Source organism: Psammomys obesus, unplaced genomic scaffold (genome assembly GCF_907164565.1).
Source record: "Psammomys obesus unplaced genomic scaffold, mPsaObe1.curated_primary_1811, whole genome shotgun sequence".
NCBI lineage: Eukaryota > Metazoa > Chordata > Mammalia > Rodentia > Muridae > Psammomys > Psammomys obesus.
The window spans coordinates 4,448,738-4,463,135 of NW_026596134.1; the positions used below are offsets into that span (position 1 = coordinate 4,448,738).

Consider the following 14,398-nt stretch of genomic DNA (forward strand, 5'->3'; position numbering starts at 1 on the left):
GGCTCCACTCTTCCACCCTGTCCTCCCCCCCAGCACGTGCCCACCTTCCCCCAGGGCTCTCTGTCAGGAGCCATGTCCCGTGCTGGAAGGCACAGATACCAGTGCCGTCACCATCACCAGTGGTGCAGTTGGTGATCCCTGCTGGGCTACATGTTGCCTGGGCTCCACTGCCCCGCCCTCCCCTTCATCCCGGCGCCCCACTGCCAACCCAAGGCAGTTGGGTTCTCTGTGAATGAGGCACTGGGTGTGGCTGTGCCCCACTTCCACTGCTGACAGTGGGGTTTCACCCTTCCACTCTCTGCAGCCCTCAGTTTTGCCCTTCCAGAGTGTTTCTTCCTGAAACTGAGGCCCACTCCGCACCCCTCAGCCTCTGGGTCAGCTTCTACAGACCAGGAAGTTGGAGGAGGCCATCTTCCATCTGCCTCTGACTCCTTTCCTGTTCTGTTCTCCCTTTCCAGTGGCTTTCCTGACCCCAGGCTAGCACAACTAAGTCCGCCCTTTCCCCCCAGTCTGGGCTGTCTCTAGCTCTCTTCTCCTACTAGAGAATCTCTCCTCTCCTCTCTCTCTCTCTTTGAGATAGGATTTCTCTGTATAGACCAGTGGTCCTGGAACTCACTCTGTAGACCAGACTGGCCTCGAACTCACAGCGATCCTCCTGCCTCTGCCTCCCCAGCACTGGAATTAAAGGTGTGTGCCACCAGACCCCAGCTGTGCTGTGTTCTCAGGGTTGCAGCGCGGCCTAGGCCGCTTCGTCGTCCCTTTCCTCAGGGCTGACCCTGGGAGGAGCTGGGGTTGCTGAATTTTGGTGCTGAATCTTTGGTGTCCTGCTGTTCTTTCTCCTGGCTCCCTGAGGCAAGGCCGGATGAGCACTCCCTGTCCCAGGGCTTCGCTGACTCAGTCCCTGGAAGTTCTCTGCTCTCTAGTGTGCAGCTGAGATGAAGGGACCAAGCCTAAATGACTCAGGTGTGTGCGTGCTCATGAGCATGCCTGTGTGTCTTGGTGTCGGGGTCCCACAGCGAGGGTGAGCCCCAGGCTAGGGTCACTATGAGATGGACTATGGGTGTGGGGAGGGCCGGGGGCTGGCGGGGAGTGGTGGTGTCTAGCCTCAGGACAGCCAGGTCAGTAGCCTAACTCAGTTTCCCCTTTGTAAGAGAAATGAGGTCTGAGGTAGGCAGGAGCAGGCGTGTGGGTCTCTCTCCAGCCACTCTGGACTCAGCTGTGGGGTCTCTAGACCCATTCTGCCCCTTGAAGACCCCTAAGCACACCAGCCCGCCAGCCCACCAGCTGGGCCATCCTGTGCCTTCCTGGGCAGCCTGTTCTTCTGGTCTGCCTGCAGCAGTTGTCAAACCCAAGTCTTCCCTTCCCACCCTCTCTCTGCCTGGGCGGGTCGAGGCTGGGTCCTGAGGAGGAAAGAGGGGTGACATTGCCCTGGAACCCTGGGCGGGTATTCTGGGCTTAGGGTGAGCCTGGGCCTGGGGTTCCCTTTGCCCCATCCCCACCCCAAGCTCTTCTAACTGTGGGCTCATGACCAGGGTCTTTGCTGCACATGCTGCCTCGGTAGGTCCTTTGGCCAGGGACCTGGGGCCTCTCTTGGCTCAGCATGGGGCAAAGACAGGAGCAGGGTGTGGCGTGGACTGCCAGGAGCCTGCGGGGCTGTGCGGCTTCACTGTGGAGAGATGTGGGAGAGTAAAGGCGAAGCGATTTGTGTATGTGTGTGCGTGTGTGTCCTGACACCTACACAGCACAGCTGTGCCTGTAACTGCCTGATCTGTGTGTGTTAGAGTCTTGACAGCCACAGAGTTCACACCTCCACCCACCCACCCACCGCGTTCACTGTGAGTGTGCACGGAAGTCCTCCGATGTACATGACGGTAGCCCTGCCCACCTCTGCTGTGTGCTTGCCTTCCCCGATCCTGATCATAACGTATGTGAGTGTGAGCCCCACGGCCTGTGCACACACTCATGCCTCATGCCTCTTTGTCATTCCTCCCCATTGCTTTTTTTTGTTTTGTTTTTTTTTTTTTTGCCATTGACCTTTTGATAAATGCTCGTGCCACCGGGCTGTTGGCATGGCTGGGAGTTTTACCTCATGTAACTGGGAGAGGAGACAGCTATGTTTCCCTCAGGATGAATAATGTCACCTGCCGCCCTCCCACCTCCTCCTCCGACAGCCCTGCTTCTCTGAGAGCTTGCTGGGGTGAGCCTTAACTAACCGGCCAGGAGGGCTGTGTCTGGGCCCACAGGTTTGAGGGTGCAGGTGCTGCAGTGTGGGCCTGTCGGTCCTTATTAGCTCTGACAGTGGGCCCTCCTGTCAGCCCGGTCCACAGTCCCGCTGAGCGTGTGGGGGTGCTTCTGGCCGTGCGCCCCACAAGGGTTCATGCTTAAACTCACAGCCCTTCACTAATTCTGAGACTCTTACTGCAGAGTAAGGAACTGAGGGAACGGAGGCCAACCCCCCCCCCCCCCCCCCCCCCCGCCCATGGCCCTACCTAAGCCCTCCTTCCTTGGGGTTCTTCCTCTCCTTGGTGCCCAGCTGTGTAGAGTGCCGGAGAGGCTGCTGGCTTCCCTGTGGTGACGACATCCACAACCTGGTTGCACAGCCCCGCCGAATCTGCTTCGACCCAACAGGGGGAAGTGCAGGTGTAGTTTTGGAGATGTGCTCAGTTTGCCCCCTTTTTCTCGTCCGGCCCTCTTTCAGAGCTTGTGCGGCCAGGGCTTCCTGAAAGCCACCTGTGTGAGGAAAGAGTCCCAAGACCAAAGGTTAGCAGAGCCAGGTCTAGCTCAGCTCTGAACTTGAAGGCCTCTAGCCTGTGGCAGGGCTGGTCAAGGAGGGGCGAGTGTGTGTGTGTGTGTGTGTGTGTGTGTGTGTGTGTGTGTGTGTGTACCCATACCAGTCTCTGGGACGCTGATGCTCACTGGTGTCTACTGTAAATGCTCAGATTCTTGGAGTGAGGCTGCTGGACCAGTCAGGCCGGCAGGCCTCGGGTGTGGCCGATCGGAAATTCATGGATGACAGGTCATTGTGTCACTGGTTCTGGGACAGCTTGGTTCTTTATGTCACAGAAGGAAGCCTTGAGCTGGGTGGCCCGCTTGCCACCCAGTCTGCTTTGTGGGGCTAAGGTTACCCCACTCTGTGGGGACAGAGGAGGATGTGAAATCAGCGTGGAGCACCTCGTTGTAGCTGTAGGGACCGTCTGGGTCTGGGCTGTGTGCAGCTGTTCTCCTCAGGGTCTTCTGTGGTAGCTTGACCTCAGGGAAGGAGGGGGGGTGGGTCATGCCTTCCTGCAGGTCCCTGGCTTGGCCTGGGAGGTGATTCAGAGTCCTGCTGTGTCTCTTCCCAGCCAGCAGCAGTGAAAGAGACCATTTATCGGTGCCTCTTTCTTGGAAGGTGTAAATAAACAAATGCTTACCCTCTCTTTATGTGCTCCAGCAACAAACCAAAGTCCCTTCTACCAAAGTCCAGCTTGGGGAACATGTGCGTCTACCGAGAGTGTGAATGAGACCCACATAGGCCAGCCCGAGTTACATGGTGAGAACCTATCTCATAAAAACAAGCAAATAAAAATATAACTAATGAAAATTTGTTTTTACTAAAACAAATCAGAGGTGGATGACGCCCGAGGCAAGACAACCACACACGCGCACATGCACGCACACGCACACGCACACGTCTGTATATGTGCATATGCATACACAGTGCAAAGGGCCAACTCCAGAGAAAATGGTTCAGCCTGTTTGTTGAGAGGACACTGCCCATCATTAAACCAGCCACACGGAGGCAGACCCTTCTCCACCCCCACTGCAGCACCTTTGAACCCCTCCCCGTGCATAGCAAGCCTCTGGACACTGGGCTAGGGCCGCTGGGCCTTGAGCTCACACCACACCGCTTCAGGTTTCTCCCCCTTGCCCTGGGTCCCTGAGCGATCGCTGGCTGTCAGAGGCCGGAGCAGACCAACAGGAGCCTGTTGCGGAATCCTTCCCTCCGAGCATAACAGATGTCATCAGCACAGCTGTGACCACTTGCAAGAGACACTCAGATTGGGCTGATTGGCAGCTGATGTTCCCTCCTGAGAAGGAGGGGTGGGAAGCATGGTTGGACACTATGAGACTCCGGCTACTCCCTCTTGAGCTTCCCAGCCACACGTATTTGACTCTGCCCTAACTGCTTTGGAGTCACTCCTGTGCACACGGGAATGTGGGCACCCCCTGGCAGCCAAAGGCATGGGGTCTCCCTAGAGACCTTGCTGGCTGCCTGGTGTGGGTGCTGGAAACTGAACTCGGGTCCTCTGCAAGAGCAGTATGTTTCTTAGTTGTTGGCAAGCCATATCTCCAGTCTCCTGTAGCTCATGGTCTCCACTGTGACAGTGTCTCTCATAGGCCCGGAGCTTGCTGAGCGAGTCAGGCAGTCCCCACAGAACTGGGATTACACGTGTGCTGCTAGGACAGCTTCTTATGTGGGTCCTGGGGGTTGAACTTGGGTCCTCAAGCTTGCAAGGCAAGCGCTTTACTGACTGAGCCACCTCACCAGCCCCTGGAAGTTTGCCTTTCTGTAGAGCCCTGAGCTTAGATTCTCTGTGTCACCCTTTTTTTTTTAAAAAAATAATTTATTTAATTTTATTATATGTGTATTAGTGTGAAGGTGACAGATCCCTTGGAATTGGGAATTGGCATTTCAGACAGTTGTGAGCTGCTATGTGGGTGTTGGGAATTGAACCCGCATCTTTTGGGAGAGTGGACAGTGCTCCTAACCATTGAGCCATCTCTCCAGCACTCCTCCCAGCACCCCGTGTCACCCTTAAAAGCACATTACAGGAGGGGATAAGGTTCATTAGACAGAGTCTGGATGTTGGTGCCAGCTGAGTCCTGACTGTCACCCAGAGGCTGCTGGCCCTTCAGAGGCCCTTCAGAGGAGAGATTGTGCTGTGGATTTCAGGTCCTGTGCATAGGCGTCTTTCCACATGCCCCTGTGGGCACTCCCTGCTGACTGAGGAGGCTATTGCAGATGGTGACAAATGGTTCCACCCCGTGGAAAGCCAGCAAGATCCTGGAGCGGGGCTGGTCGAGCAGGGGCTGGTCGAGCAGGAGTGGACAGCACCGGTGTCCCCAGAAGAGCCTGGAAAGGCCACCTTCTTCTGGCTGTACTTCCTGCTCTCCAGGAAGTGTTTCCTTTCCATGACAGCATCTGTGCAGTGACCTTTGAGAGTCACTGCTTCTCAGGGTCCCTGTCTGTAAAAAAAAACGAGGATGGCCACAAGGTGGCCTGCATCCCTCTGAGCGTCTTTCCAGGCAGTCCCTAGGAAGAGAACCTCGGCTAGCCCCATTTTGCAGATGTGGAAATGGGTTCAGAAATATACATGAACCACAGAGTAGGGTGCGCAGGGGCCTGCGGGTAGACCCCAGTCTGGCTAAGGGAAATGTGGGGATTGGCCACTTTGAAGAACGTTAATGTGCTCATCCTCATATCATTTCCCCCTACTGCTCCCCACTCTCTTGCCTTATTTTCTGTTTCCATGTATCCTAGACTCTCCAGTTTCCCAGCTCTCTTGGCTCTGGGCTCTCCCGCTCATCCACGCATGCTTGGTTCTCTGTGCTTCCGCCTGCTGTGGTAGCAGAGGGTGCATGCCATGGGGGTGTGAAGGTCCCGGAGGGGAAGATTCGCCTGAGATCAAAGCACACAGCATTGGCATGGAGCCCAGGAAGAATTCCCCAGGACAGCTTTGGTTCTCCTTTCAGCTTGCCCTGGGCTGGGGCTTGGTAGCCCTCGACGGGGCAAGTGATGGCTCAGTTTCATGATTGCAGAGGCAGGGGAAGCAGGACAGGGTACAGACAGATACTCAGGTGTTAGCATCGCCCTCCTGCACGTCCCTGCCAGCCCTCTGTCGCTGAGGATTACCAGATGGGAGCGCCACACCGCTCGCCAGCTGTCCTGTGCTAGGATGCTGGGAAACCCTACGAAGTGGGGACAGACAGACGCTGTCCCCAGCACTGCCCCTTGTCTGAAGCTGGGCAGTTGTGCTGGGAGAGACCCAGGGTCGCACTGCAGATCTGTGGCTGGCATTCACATTTCCAGGAATTTCGAAGCTCGACAGGGCCGGGCCAGTGGTGCAATGGTTCCCACAGCTCTCCAGAGGTTCCCTGCAGAGGACGGCTGGGCTTGGGGTTTGCTGGACTGCAGCACGGCCCCGGCAAGAGACCCGTCGGCTTCAGGAGAAATTAGTGGTGTGAGCTCTGGTGGCTTTCTGGGTCCCTGAATGCTTCCAGATGTGCTGGCTGCTTTCCCCGTCACTTCTCCTACTGGCTCCAAGCTCTGTCCTGGGCCTTGACCTGTGGTGTCCCCCACAGTCATCAGGATGCCCCTGCTCTGCCATCGCTGTCATCTCAGCTTGCATGCTGCAGAGGTGAGGCCCCAGGGTCAGGTGGCCTGGACATGGTCATCTGCAAATCAAAGGGAAGGAGTTAAAACCTTACAGCCAGGCCCCCTACTATAGTGCTAACTACATTTGCTGAGTGCCAATTGCATACCCGGCTGTGCTTCTGGGCTCTTGGGATACTGTGAGCAGGACAGAGAGAGGCATCCTTGGGAAGAAGAAGGAGAAAACCAACTCTGCATAATTCCTTATGCTCAGCAGAACCAATTCAAATAGCAGTTGTGGTCTTGGAAGAGGAGCCAGGTGAAACGGGATAAGGAGAGATGAAGCCGTCCATGGAGCTTTTCCAGTGGGGTGTGGGAGGGTGGAGCTTTGCAGGAACGGGACACAGGCCCTCCTAGCCCATGGGGAAGAGCAAGTAGCTGTGTGTATGTGTGTGTGTGTGTGTGTGTGTGTGTAGAACTTTCCAATTGTGTGTCTCACATCAGGCCCTCCGGTTCCTTGTGAAGGACGTGGTTGGCACGTATCTGGCTGTTGGCTTGTAGGCTGAGTCTTGCAGTGTCCTGGTGACCAGTACACTGTGAGCAGGATGGAGAGCGGTGTCCTTGGCAGCCTGGGCGGGGCAGGCATCACTTCCTGGTCCTAGGAAGTGCTACTGGAGGACACAGTCCATTAAATCTTGTTCTCTGCTTATTTATGTGTTTGTCACTCGTGTGCACATGCTGGAGCACCGTTGCCGCTTGCTCGGGAGATGGTCGTAGGACCTTAAGCTGCATCTTTTTTTTCTTTTGCTTGAGATATTCATATCATCAGTCACCAGGCCCAGTTAGCCCTCCTATGATTCGATTTTCCATCCAGCGTTTCCTCCGGGGACTTCCTGGCATCGTAAATCTTCTTACAAGGGTTGGGGAGACCAGAACCGGAGGTGCCCTGAAGTTCACTTAACCTCCATGGGCACAGGTGATCTTCCTGCCAGCGGAGGCCTGGCACGTGTCCCTGACTGCCTGTGATAGTTCAGCCTCCTGGTCAGCAGTGTCCCTTCCTGTGTCCTGCTGCTTCTCAGAGTATTTACAGTGGGGCCCATGGGACACTTGCAGTGTTGGCCGTCATAGCTGGGCGCTCACTGACATTGGTGCTGTTGTTATCATGTGACTGCCCCTCCCCCGGCAGACCTGGGTGAGGTGGCCCAGGAAGAGATCTGGCAGGGCCAGGCAGGGCCTTCCAGGTTCCCAGCCCTTTGACCATGATCAGGTCCCTGCTGACTCTTGTGCTGGTGCGAGGAAGTTTTCTAAAGGTCACACACAGGTGGGGGCTTCTTCCCTCTGCCCTCTCTCTTTTGGTCATTCCTGCTTCCTGGTTGGCTGTCTGGGTTGTCTAGAGGGAGAGGCCTGGCAGGTAGGACCCATGGGCATAAGCAGGGCTGAGGCAGGGCCCTATACACAGGGGGTGGGATAGGAGAGGTGGGCGACTCACTCCCAGGAAGGTAAGGAATCTTTACTGTCCTCTGGGCCTGTCCACCGTGGGCTCAGCTGCTCTTGTGTCTGTAGCAGGCCTTGGGGCTTTCTGCCCTTTCCCTCAAGTTCCAGGACTAAATGTTCTGTTTTGTCTACTGATTGAAAAGTTTAGCATCTGGATGGGATGACCATGGCAACTGGAGGACCTCTGTACTCAAAAGTCCACTGGTTCTGGGATGTCTTCACTTCCTCTGCCTGGCTTGGTGGAGTGCTTCCTTGGTCACGTGACTCCGACTCATTGCCTCCCAGGAATACCAGTCAGTTGTGGGGACTAACCCCCAACAAGGAGCTCCTAGGCCTGGCTGTGGTCTGCTGCTCCGGGCTCCTGGGAGATACCTGGTCCCGGTGTCCTCTGCTGAGGCTCTCTACCCCTTCGGAAGCTGACAAAGGGCCTGCATGAGAGGGTCACCCATAGCAAAGGGTCCCCGGCCTGCAGCATTCTAGAGTTCTTGAGACTGCCCTGAGCCCAGGGAGGGGGCCGTGGCTGTGGGGAGCCGTAGGCTTGTTACTTTTTTTCCTTAGCAGCGCAGCGCAGTGCAGAAAAAGCCAGCACGCTCCTGGCAGCAGGAGGTTGTGGGGTGAGCAGATGGATGCTTAGACCTGACTGACGGGAAGCCTGCATGCCCTGTGGACACAGCATCCCAAGGGAATGCTTTGGTCGCAGGAAGGTCCTGTCACAGTCCTGACTCCAAAACGCCCACCTTGGGGCTGTTGAGATGGCTCAGCAGGTGAAGACATCCGTTGCCAAGCCTGATGACCCGCCTTTGATCCTGGGCCCTGCGTGGTAGAAGAAGACAACTGACTCACTGGTTGTTCTCTCAGCTCCACGTGTGCACTGTGACACATGTATGTACACGCACGCGCGCGCGCGCACATGCACACACGCACACTGCAATGATGGCGCTCCCATTGCAGGTCCCGGGTTGTTATTGGCCTGAGTGTAGGTGCTCTCTCTGTGCTAACTCATCACAGTCACCTGCATTGCATCTCAGTGCGCTCTGACCATCCCATCTCAGTGCGCTCTGTCCATCGCAGTGTGCCCTGTCCATCACACTGCCTGAATGTTAAACAGAAGTGAGGTGGAGGACTAACACCCCCCCCCCGCCCACACACACACTCTAACAGGGTTCACCTCCTGGTTCTGGAGTGTCCTGGGCAGCTGAATCACTGCCTCATGTCTTCTCAGAGCCGCCCTGGGTGGGCAGGGGTTGATTTTCACAGCTGTGGGTTTTGTCCCAGTGCCACGTCAGGCTGTAATTGCTCAGATCCTCCGGCAGGGCTACCCTCGTGGCGTTTGGGGATACAGGTGTCCCGGGAGCCATGTTAGACTTTCCCGGTGCAGCTGAGCAAACACCTGCCGGCTCCACAGGCTGATGTCAGGGACGTCAGGACGTTCAGAGCAAAACCCTAGGACATGACTCCAGGTTTCCCGATTCTTAGTTTTCACCTTCTTGTGGGTGGTGCCATCCCCAGAAATGACTTACAGTTGGTGCCACCCAAGGAGTGACAGCCTGGAGCGTTCGGAATAAAGAGAATGAATGGGCTGATGTGAGCCTCATCCCTTGAGTCTTTCCTGAAGGGTGTTGCTGGGCGTGGGGGTGCACATCTGGAGTTCCAGCTGCCTGGGAGGGCAGATGCTGGCAGGGTCCCAGGAGTAAGGGCTTGGACAGACAGTGAGGACAGAGTCAGGGTGAGGTTGTAATCTGCCTTCTCCCCTTTGGCACCTACCTAATTCTAGAAGTTTCTTCCTGTACAGACATCCCCAACCCTGTGCAGCCCTAGGGACCCTCTTTTAGCTTCTCTGCATTTCTGAGGCCCGTGTACATGGGGCTCTGCGGGATGGCAGGTTCTCTGGGAAAGAGAGGCTGTTCCCACCTCTAGGGCCCAAGTTCCCCGTGAGGTGACAATGTAGATCCTGCAGAGAGGGCTATTAGGGTCCCTGCCCCCACTATCTGAGTTCTGCTGAGATCAGAGGGCTGGCTGGCAGCCTGACGGGAGTCACATTTTATCTGCCCTTTTCTCCCAGTCTGTGTCTGGCTTCCGGCCAAACCACTAATAATAACGCAACTCAGAGTAATCCTTACATTGTGGGCTGTGTGGCCTGGTCTGCCCTATCCTTCTTCCCTCAGGAAGGCCTGGCTTCAGCGTTCCCAAGGGAGGCCATCTCCTTGCCCCCATTCCCATGTCCCCTGCAAGCGCCTCTGTAGACCCTAGCCGTGGCACAAGGTACAACAAGCATTTATCTCCAGTCACACTCCTCAGGTCTTACCCAGGCTCCTCTGTCAGCCAGTCAAGAGGCAGCTGACCCCTGAGAACTCAAGGGGTTCACAGAGGAGGACGCAGGGCCTGCCCTGAGGTGGTAGGTGTCCCAAGGCTCCAGTAGAGGAGGTGGAAGGGGCTGGCAGGGGTTTGGGCTCAGCCTAGGTGAGATGGCCTTTCAGAAACATGTCATTGGCTGTCACCTGCCAGGCATAGGGCCAGAGACCCTAACTAAAGGCTGATAAAGCCAGAAAAGAAGCTTTTCTGTGGTACATTGAGCATGAAGTGTTGGTTACCTCAAAGTGTATAAACTCCACTCCCCCAGGGGAAGATAGTGAATTCTGAGTTCAGCCAGAGTCCCAGTCTCAGGCAAGACCGGAGGGGCCGAGGTTGGCTCAGCTCTCCAAGTTTGAACTGAACTGGCCTGGTCCACTGATCCCTGCTGAGCAAAGGCTTCCCTGCTGGGGAGCACAGCTGCCCTCCCTTACCCTGTCACCCACCCACAGCACTCCCATCTTTCCTTCCGTTCTGCCGAGCAAAGTGACGCCCTCTCTGCTCCTGTAGGTCCATCTGTGTGTGACTGCCTCGGAAGTTCCCTCATGGGCTTGTCACTGGGATAGGCTGTGTCCCAGGGCTGGACCAGGGCGGGCTGTGAGGTACCCTTACACTCACCCAGATGGGGTCACCTCCTCCGTTTCATAGATGGGGATGCAAGGCAGCTGATGTAGAGGGAGACCAGCTTGGGGACACAGGGCAGCTCTCAGGCTGGCCCCCAAAGGCCTGAAGGGCTAAAGGTCTGTGGGTGCCCTTTGGATCCTGGGTGTACTGATGATATGGCAACTGACCTTTGAGGCTGCTGATCTTGATGGCCTGTAGTATTGTAGATCAGCCTGGAACTGTTTCCACCCATCTGCTTTTGTGACCTCGAGGCTTGGTGCTGTTTGGGTCCTTCCTTTCTTGGTGGAGGCTGAGTTCAGGGACCAGGGGGTCTTGATTTCCCTGAGAAGCCACTGCTGCATTCAGGAGGCATTAGTGTCCCATGGCGTGTGTGTGATCGAGGCAGTGCTGGGCTAGGTACCTGCCTGTTCCCATGCCCAGGTTTGTACAGGAGCCTTTAGAAGCAGGAGATACCAAACAAAGGGTAAGTCTCAGGCTGGACCCCAAGTCTGTGTGGCTCCTCAGCTTGTCTACAGCAGTGTTCCCAGAACCAGGTGGGGAGAAGGGACATTTGAAATGCAAAGACCCGGTCACTTGTCCCCTCTTCATGCCAAGGAGAACAGGAAGGTCTGTCTCCCAGCAGTAGGGGTAGAGGGAGAAGGAAGATGTGAACTGTTGCATCTTGGATCAGACTTGGATTAAAAAAAAAAATCTGCTGCTCGGGCTGGAGAGATGGCTCAGCTGTTAAGAGCACTGTCTGCTCTTCCAGAGGTCCTGAGTTTAATTCCCAGCAACCACATGGTGCCTCACAACCATCTGTAATGAGATCTGATGCCCTCTTCTGGTATGCATTCACACATGCAGAAGGACACTCACATACATAAATAAATAAATCTTAAAAAAAAATCTGTTCAGAGCCTGGGCTTCTCCGTCTATAAAATGGGGGCCACACTGGTGCCTGCCACTTAGGTCTGAGACGACCCAGGTGGCATGCTTTGAACATCTCCTGGCACAAGGTGAGCGCTAAGTAGATAATGGCAGGGGCCGTTTTTGGAGTGGGCACTCTGAAGAACCCTGTTCCCTCTAAAGTGGCTTTCAGGATGAGAGCCGGGCGAGCACAGAAGTCCTTTTTAGCTCCTCTGTGACTCTACCATTTCCCACCTCACAGTCATCAGCACCCATGACAGCTGGGGCAGCATTCCAACAGTGCATTGTACTGCCTACCTACCCAAGCAGCTGGAGTAGCAGCCGTGCGGCCATAGCTGGCTTCTGGTGCCCTGAGCTTGTGTGCGGAGGTTTGGGGAGAGCCTGTCCTGATTTGTCCGTATGTCTGTTTTGGGGTGCTGGCACCTTGTTGGTGCTTGCTGCTGTTCTGTTTCTTTCTTTGGGCGCTGGCAGCCCAGGATATACCCCTCCACTGACGGAGCTGCCAAGCAGTGGGCTCTCTTGCAACAAGGCAGGTGGCCTGGGACCTGTCCTTTGGGCACATCCCTGGAAGCAATGTGCTGCCCTGGGGCCTGATGCACTCACTCGGGGTGTGTCAGCATCCCCACCTGTGGTCCTCCACTTACTCTAGAGCTCACATTTGTCCTGGGCTGACGGCCGAGGTGTGTAACCGCTAGGGTGAAATTGAAATCCCTCCTCCAGGCTCCTCTTTCTGGGCATAGGACTGGGCTTCTACCCCCCCACCCCCCCAGGGTGATGTTCCTCTTCTCCCCGATCAGTGCCACTTCTCTGTGACACCAGGCAGCCTTGCTCAGACCTGGGTCTTGGGTTGTGTAGAAGGAAAAGACTCGCTGGGGGTCATGAGGAGGCAGTGTGCCCAGTGGACTGTGGGGTGTGTGGGAGTTAACTTAGGGATAGAAGGGCAAGGAACCCCCCATGGACGGGGTTAGATCTCATTGTTCCGGACGCTAGCGCTTTCCTTCCAACTGGCAAAATCAGCGTTGAACAGTGTGCTCAGTGGCCTGTGACTAAATCCCGAGTGCAGCCGCTTGAGTGCGTGATCCAAGGCCAGAGGCCACCCAGAGAGGGCCGGTCTCCCCGCTCCCTTCAAGGCGGCTGGTCGCTCCCAGTGGCAGCTGCCATTGCACTGATTGCTCAGTGGTCTAGAGAATCCAGCAGACAAGTGCCCATTCCTCACGTGGTGGTCCTCCTCCCCTGCCCTGAGTGTCTCTCCTAGCCCGGTCCAGTGTGTCCCTCTAACGCTGAAATCAATCTGGATTCTGTAAAGAAAATGAATTTGGAAGGGCACCAAGGGGGCCTAATAGATCGAGGTTTTTGTTCCCGGGGTTCAGAGATGGACTCTGGAATATCTGCTATATCTCAGCCGCCTTTCCCACCTAGCTAGACCCTTGAAGACGTGCACAGACCACGTGGTTCCTGGGGACACATAGATTGCAAGGTGACAGAGCCAAAGAGTGCTGGGGTCGAGGGCAGACTTGCTGTGCCTTGTCCCCAGAGGAGAGGCCTGCAGAAAAGTGCAAGTGTGTGCGCGCTCAGCCACGGCATCAGGACCCCATCGAGGCGTCTGTAGGCAGTGTCCTGGGGACAGCCAGATCCTGGCTCTTCTGCTACACACCGGCTTCTCTGGCTTTCCACCTGGACAGAGGAGAGGATTCAGGCCTTTGTGTTTCTCCACAAAGAGAGGCAGCAACAGGAGGCCCAAAGGTCTTACAACAGAAGTCTCCAGTGGGAAGACAGATGATGTCTTCCATGGCCAATGGGAACAGTGTCAGCCGAGGGCATTTTGATAATTTCTAGCACAACCGCAGAGGTATGGACCCTTTAGTCCGACAAGACTTTAGTCCATCCTGGGACTTGCTTGCAAGTGAGCTGGTGTCCCTGCAGAATGGCTGGCCCCCATGGGCTACACCCGGGAAACGGCTTACAGGCAGCCTGAAGGCCACTGGCAGACAACTACCCTGCATCAGTCTTGGGGACCCAGGCTCAGCTCAGCCCACCTGCTTGGAGTGTGTCATCTTGCAGTCCCCCCTTGTCTGTGGAGAAGCCTACTGGGGTTACTGGCACATGGAGATAAGTGCGGCCCACGGGCGGGGGTGATTTATGTCTGCCGGCTGGTGAGTTCTGTGCCGTTGCTTTCTGCCAGCATTGTGGGAAGTGCGGTGCCTGGCATCTTCCTACCCACTCTCTCACCCTCCTTCTTTCCTCCTGGAGTCTCACAGACACCCTGATCGTGCAGTTACCCAGTAGTTCTGCCTGCTCACCCGTGGGGGCTGTACCTGCCCCAGGTAGTCCATTCGGCCAGCCATGCTGAAAGCTGCTGGTGCTCACGAGTTCAGGGAGCCAGACAGAGGCCACAGGGCAGGGGTAGGGGATGTGTGTGGCTTGGGCCAGTTCCCAGGCCTCCTGCCCACTGCCCCACAGGGGCCGACAGCATGAGCGATTGGTTTGCAGGGGCTGCCCGCCACGCCTCGCCATCTGGCGGGGCTATTGTTGACCATACAAAGGAGGGATCTCAGCAGGGCAGGGGCAGGGGCCCAGGCCGAAGGAGTGGACAGTGGGTGAAGGGCAGGGGCAGGAGCACAGGCCAAAGGAGTGGACAGTGGGTGGAGGGCAGGGGCTCAGGCTGAAGGAGTG

The 14,398-nt window shown here is 56.2% G+C and overlaps 1 protein-coding gene and 1 long non-coding RNA gene across 4 annotated transcripts in view; one reads left to right on the forward strand and one right to left on the reverse strand.

The window, feature by feature from the left end:
* Nucleotides 1-14,398, forward strand: part of Ccdc85c (coiled-coil domain containing 85C) — a 65,049-nt gene that overhangs the window by 18,168 nt on the left and 32,483 nt on the right. The gene's annotated exons all lie outside the window — the stretch shown is intronic.
* On the reverse strand, nt 3,566-10,941 carry LOC129665924 (uncharacterized). Its single transcript, XR_008718455.1, has 3 exons — nt 10,814-10,941; nt 6,523-8,659; nt 3,566-6,435 (listed from the first exon to the last, which is right to left on the reverse strand). It is a non-coding gene; the product is annotated as an uncharacterized LOC129665924 (long non-coding RNA).